This window comes from Oncorhynchus gorbuscha, linkage group LG21 (assembly GCF_021184085.1).
Source record: "Oncorhynchus gorbuscha isolate QuinsamMale2020 ecotype Even-year linkage group LG21, OgorEven_v1.0, whole genome shotgun sequence".
NCBI lineage: Eukaryota > Metazoa > Chordata > Actinopteri > Salmoniformes > Salmonidae > Oncorhynchus > Oncorhynchus gorbuscha.
The window spans coordinates 54,278,314-54,285,609 of record NC_060193.1 but is presented as its reverse complement, the minus strand read 5'-3'; the positions used below and the strand labels follow the sequence as shown (position 1 = coordinate 54,285,609).

Here is a 7,296-nt window from a genome sequence, read left to right as displayed (position 1 = left end):
GTACCTGTAGCTCAGTTGGTAGAGCATGGCGCTTGTAACGCCAGGGTAGTGGGTTCGATCCCCGGGACCACCCATACGTAGAATGTATGCACACATGACTGTAAGTCGCTTTTTCTGCTAAATGGCACTGTCATGATTTTTAGTTTTTTGATAAATACCATGTCTTGAATGTTTCTTATTGTTGATTATACAATAATCATTATGTGGGTACCTACCTGTGTCCAACAGTACTGAAGTAAGGAAATATATTATTACATTGTTTTATTATACGATGACAAACCGATCAAACGGCAATGTAGCCCCTCTCTCATACACTGCCAAGTCAGTTTCTTCAGCCTGGTTGTAACGGCTGTCCTCTTCATCTGAGGAGGAGTAGGAAGGATCGGACCAATACGCAGCGTGGTAAGTGTCCATGTTCATATTTATTTTAACTCAGAACACTAAGACAAAATAACAAAAATAGACCAACACGAAACAGTTCTGTCTGGTGCAGACACAGAGACAGAAAACAACTACCCACAACTCATAGTGGGAAAGCAGGCTGCCTAAGTATGGTTCTCAATCAGAGACAACGATCGACAACTGCCTCTGATTGGGATCCATACCAGGCCAAACACATAGAGATAGAAAACATAGAACACAAAACATAGAATGCCCACCCCAACTCACGCCCTGACCAAACTAAAATAGAGACATAAAAAAGGAACTAAGGTCAGGATGTGACACTGATGGAACGGTTAGTGATAGGGCTGGCCTAACGTGGCCAAACAAATCAAACACAAGACCGTATGAAACCTAGGGCTCGATTCAATCCATATCGCACAAGTTCAGCATTTTAGCGCAATTTCAAATGAAAAAGTCATTTCCGATTGAGTTGGTTGTGTAGCAACAAAACGGACCCGTGCAGAACTATCAGAACTATGGAGCCAAAGAGATTGGGTTGGCTTAGATTGTTGACAACATGTCAAATATATTTTTTTCTGCCATGTTTATTGAAAGCATACATGTACACAATGAGCTCTTCTTGTCTCACAAATACACCGCTACAGTTGTTGGTTAGCTAGTTAGTGAGTCTTAGCCATCTTAGCATCGATGTGACAGCCAAAACACCTCAAAACAAGACATGGTATCAAGAACAAGATGAAACGAGCTACTTACAATTTCTTACATGGCAGTTTCTTGTCATTCTTGCTAGCAATTTGGCCATTCAGAATCATAACAACATACTGACTTCTGCCCCATGGAAGCGCGCATCGTTTTTTTGTGACGTTGTCAGCTAACCCATTTATACTGTATGCAGCAGTGTGGACTGTGAATGCAGTCTCCGCTGACGCGGGAGCATTGCCTTGAAATCGCTAACGCGCTATAGCGTAGATCTTTAGCACTACGGATTGAATCGAGCCCCTAGAGGGCTTGAGTGGCAGTAATGAATGAATTGTGTTTCGACAAAGACTAAGATAATGTGATTCATTTCCTGTTTGATCATACATCTGTCGCAGAGGATGTGTACTGTTTCTATGTCTCCAGGTTTCATATCTCTGGCAACATGGCCCCTCCCTTTTTCACGTCTAGACCTCCGCATCTCTAATGACACCCTACCCTATATAGTGCACTACAAAGGACAGATGGGGCAAACACTACATAGTATGTGTCGCTGGCCGGTAGTAACGCAGCACGCTGGGGTGTCATTTCAGATGTGCTTGTTCATATGTGGTCTATACACCAGAGTAACACTCCCTCTCTGTTGTTCTAGCAATACATCTTTGTTAAAACACAGAAACGTTTCTGGGTCATGTTTATCTTGGTTAATGTGTTGTGCTATGTTGTGCTATGTTGTGCTGTCCCAGTGTTTTTGTTCAATTTTCTGTAATAAATCAAATGTGATTTGGTTAATATTAATAATAATAATTAAAAAGTCCCAATGTTTTTCAAGTCAAGTAAAATGACTAGCTAACTGCCCCAACATTTCTGTCAAATGTTCAAACACCACCAAACACACACACACTCGCACACACGCACGCACACAAGCACACACACACACACACACACACACACAGGAATCACCTACTCTCTCCCCGTCTCCAGCCGTGTTTCCCTAAAAATAAACACTGACATCAGAGGTATTATCACTGGTGCTCTGGTTCAATCTGACCCAAAAACACAGGAAGTGTAGCATGTGTGTGTGTGATGTAATCAGTAATCCTAGTCTGTGTTCCCGGAAGCACATCTGGCCTCGTGAACTGTACGTTTTTCGCACTGAATGACGACACAGACGTGTGTGTGTGTGTGTGTGTTCACCTAGGGCATTGTTATAAAGTGTGTTATCAGTGGTGTGACTCTGACCTTGTACTGGTTAGCTCAGCACAGAAGGCTCTGTTCCCTGTGATACACTGATAAACATTGTCCTATCATATCCTCCTCTATGTAGCAGTGTGTGTGTGCGTGTTTCTGTGACAAAAACAGAGCCAGTCCGGTTCAAATTTGCAATAAATAATGTTTCATTGTTGCATGGAGGCGATATCGACAACTCAGCTTGAACAAGTGCACTCAGGAGCAGAAACACACATGGGACCTGCATTCAAAATGGCACCCTATTCCCTTTATAGTGCACTACTTTTGGCCAGAGTTCTGATAGGGTGTCATTTCAGATGAAGTCAAAAACAATAACAGAAAACCCCAAATACATCAGAACATTTTACAACTTCAGATAGCAAAAATATACAGAAGAAAAATAAATATCTAGTCAGCAAACAGAAGCCAGTCTCAACATCCCACAAAGACAGCCGGCCACAGCAGGAGAAAGATAGAGGCAGGAATTCAATCGCAGTGCATTTCGGTGACCTATTGAATAAACCATCAATTTAACCAATGTGGATAGCTGGCGTTAATTTATATCACCCGTCCCTAAATGGGCTTTAGGAAGCTGTTAGGAAGATTGTTGACGTTCTGTGCGGTTCAAGCCGGAATGCATTATGATTGAATAGCAGGAAGTGGACAGAAACATGGCACACCTTCTCCCGAGACAAAATGAACAAACAAACAGCACCTCAGACTTTAAAAGCAACAGTGGCAACATTTTCTTTAGTGTTGTAATAAAATAGTGTTTTTTGTTTTTTAATGTTTTTATAACCTTCTAATTTGCCTACTTTAGACTGTAATAAATGTTATAAGATCTTTAAAAGAAAATTGTATTTTTTTTACCATGACCCGACTAGAGATAGAAGAAGTTAGAAATATAAGCTTTTACCGTTTCCTCCCAAGCTGAGCTCTGATTGGACGAAATACAAGAAGTGAAAGTGGATAAACCTCACCCACTTACTGTGGAGGCCCACCATTGGAGGAGCATAGGTGTGGGCGTGACCCAGCAGTAGAAAAATACTCCTATTTTTGTTTGATAGTGTTTCCTCATGTTTTTGTGTCGATGCTGTTGGATGTAACTGTATGTATTTACTCTAGCTAGTGGATGTAACTGTATGTATTTACTCTAGCTAGTGAATGTAACTGTATGTATTTACTCTAGCTAGTGGATGTAACTGTATGTATTTACTCTAGCTAGTGAATGTAACTGTATTTATTTACTCTAGCTAGTGAATGTAACTGTGTTTATTTACTCTAGCTAGTGAATGTAACTGTGTTTATTTACTCTAGCTAGTGAATGTAACTGTATTTATTTACTCTAGCTAGTGAATATAACTGTATGTATTTACTCTAGCTAGTGAATGTAACTGTATTTATTTACTCTAGCTAGTGAATGTAACTGTATTTATTTACTCTAGCTAGTGAATGTAACTGTATGTATTTACTCTAGCTAGTGAATGTAACTGTATGTATTTACTCTAGCTAATGAATGTAACTGTATTTATTTACTCTAGCTAGTGAATGTAACTGTATTTATTTACTCTAGCTAGTGAATTTAACTGTGTTTATTTACTCTAGCTAGTGAATGTAACTGTATTTATTTACTCTAGCTAGTGAATGTAACTGTATGTATTTACTCTAGCTAGTGGATGTAACTGTATGTATTTACTCTAGCTAGTGAATGTAACTGTATGTATTTACTCTAGCTAGTGGATGTAACTGTATGTATTTACTCTAGCTAGTGAATGTAACTGTATTTATTTACTCTAGCTAGTGAATGTAACTGTGTTTATTTACTCTAGCTAGTGAATGTAACTGTGTTTATTTACTCTAGCTAGTGAATGTAACTGTATTTATTTACTCTAGCTAGTGAATATAACTGTATGTATTTACTCTAGCTAGTGAATGTAACTGTTTTATTTACTCTAGCTAGTGAATGTAACTGTATTTATTTACTCTAGCTAGTGAATGTAACTGTATGTATTTACTCTAGCTAGTGAATGTAACTGTATGTATTTACTCTAGCTAATGAATGTAACTGTATTTATTTACTCTAGCTAGTGAATGTAACTGTATTTATTTACTCTAGCTAGTGAATTTAACTGTGTTTATTTACTCTAGCTAGTGAATGTAACTGTATTTATTTACTCTAGCTAGTGAATGTAACTGTATTTATTTACTCTAGCTAGTGAATGTAACTGTATTTATTTACTCTAGCTAGTGAATGTAACTGTATGTATTTACTCTAGCTAGTGAATGTAACTGTATTTATTTACTCTAGCTAGTGAATGTAACTGTATTTATTTACTCTAGCTAGTGAATGTAACTGTATGTATTTACTCTAGCTAGTGAATGTAACTGTATGTATTTACTCTAGCTAATGAATGTAACTGTATTTATTTACTCTAGCTAGTGAATGTAACTGTATTTATTTACTCTAGCTAGTGAATTTAACTGTGTTTATTTACTCTAGCTAGTGAATGTAACTGTATTTATTTACTCTAGCTAGTGAATGTAACTGTATTTATTTACTCTAGCTAGTGAATGTAACTGTATTTATTTACTCTAGCTAGTGAATGTAACTGTATGTATTTACTCTAGCTAGTGAATGTAACTGTTTATTTACTCTAGCTAGTGAATGTAACTGTGTTTATTTACTCTAGCTAGTGAATGTAACTGTATTTATTTACTCTAGCTAGTGAATGTAACTGTATGTATTTACTCTAGCTAGTGAATGTAACTGTGTTTATTTACTCTAGCTAGTGAATGTAACTGTGTTTATTTACTCTAGCTAGTGAATGTAACTGTATGTATTTACTCTAGCTAGTGAATGTAACTGTGTTTATTTACTCTAGCTAGTGAATGTAACTGTGTTTATTTACTCTAGCTAGTGAATGTAACTGTGTTTATTTACTCTAGCTGGTGAATGTAACTGTGTTTATTTACTCTAGCTAATGAATGTAACTGTGTTTATTTACTCTAGCTAGTGAATGTAACTGTGTTTATTTACTCTAGCTGGTGAATGTAACTGTGTTTATTTACTCTAGCTATTGAATGTAACTGTGTTTATTTACTCTAGCTGGTGAATGTAACTGTGTTTATTTACTCTAGCTAATGAATGTAACTGTATTTATTTACTCTAGCTAGTGAATGTAACTGTATTTATTTACTCTAGCTAGTGAATGTAACTGTGTTTATTTACTCTAGCTAGTGAATGTAACTGTATTTATTTACTCTAGCTAGTGAATGTAACTGTGTTTATTTACTCTAGCTAATGAATGTAACTGTATTTATTTACTCTAGCTAGTGAATGTAACTGTATGTATTTACTCTAGCTAGTGAATGTAACTGTATGTATTTACTCTAGCTAGTGAATGTAACTGTATGTATTTACTCTAGCTAGTGAATGTAACTGTATGTATTTACTTACTCTAGCTAGTGAATGTAACTGTATGTATTTACTCTAGCTAGTGAATGTAACTGTATGTATTTACTCTAGCTAGTGAATGTAACTGTATGTATTTACTCTAGCTAGTGAATGTAACTGTATGTATTTACTCTAGCTAGTGAATGTAACTGTATGTATTTACTCTAGCTAGTGAATGTAACTGTATGTATTTACTCTAGCTAGTGAATGTAACTGTATGTATTTACTCTAGCTAGTGAATGTAACTGCATGTGTCTACTCTACCAAGTGGTTTCAGTAAAACTTGAATTCTAAACCATTATTAGATATGTAGTTAACCCTTAGTTAACTTGTTTCAATAGAAAAATTACATTATTTGGGTCTTTTTATATTTGGTTCCAGGTGGATCCTGATTGAATAGTTAACATTCATAATTGAGTTTGACCTAAACAAACCCTGTTGTAGTGATTACAAACCGTTCATAAGTAGAACGTAATATACCGTGAGTGACTTCAATCTTTTGTACATGTACATCTCATTGCTGTTTTGTTTTCTACAAAGTTAACAAATGTTGTGGACTTTGGCTTACCGTGTAAACACAGGGTGTGGGGGTAAGGGGTGGAGTGAGCAGTGGTGAGGGGTGGAGATGAAACCACAGAACCACCAACTCCTAAATTTGCTACATATCATACCCCAGTTCCAGATCAACCAGTCCCCTTCACCCTATAGTTTCCCTTATCAAGGATCAGGGGTCAGTTTGGAGTAGGGTGCTGTTAGTTCTAGAATGTCTCTTAGCTGTCGGTCACCACATGCAAATACCGCATCTACAACCATGCTATACACATTAGCATGCGATCACATACACCAGCCAGCCACGTCACATAGCCACAGGCATGGAACACACACACACGCACGCACACACACACACACACACACACACACACACACACACACACACACACACACACACACACACACACACACACACACACACACACACACACACACACACACACACACACACACACACACACACAAGCACACACCCGCGCACACACAGTTCAGCTCAGCTGTGTGTGTCTGTTTCACTGGACAACACAAGCGAGCCCACCCCTGAACAGCAGAGAGAACCCTGGGTAATGGTTAGGGATAGAGGTCAGCATTTAGGGGTGGGGAGTAGGAGGGGTTGCGTGGCATCTTTAGTTTAGTGCATTTGACAGGTAAGGCTTCCCCAAGGGGGCGGAGACCATAGAATTAGAGGGTTCTATGTGACTAAACACTCAGAGATATTTGTCTGATGTGAGAGCAATTCTCATCTCGTCTTCTTTCTAATATAGTAACATTCATTCGGAGATTTAGCCTGTAGGCAGAGCCGAGCAGGGTGGCGTCCATAACTCTGTTTAGAACAAATCTGTCATTTCGAACCTTTCCATTCTGAGCTCTAGTAACGCAGCAACAGGGGCTTGTGGGGGGAGGGATGGGGGGAGGGCTTTATAAAGTGGGATGGAGCAAAATAAGTTACAAACACACTC

The 7,296-nt window shown here is 38.0% G+C and overlaps 1 protein-coding gene across 1 annotated transcript in view; it reads right to left on the bottom strand.

Moving 5' to 3' along the window:
- Positions 1-5,884: 5,884 nt before the first annotated feature.
- LOC124008369 (probable cationic amino acid transporter) overlaps positions 5,885-7,296 on the bottom strand; it is a 30,614-nt gene continuing 29,202 nt past the window's right edge. Inside the window, exon 12 of the mRNA XM_046319596.1 lies at positions 5,885-7,296. This exon is cut by the window's right edge and continues 1,118 nt beyond it. The gene's annotated coding sequence lies outside the window, so the exon portion shown is untranslated.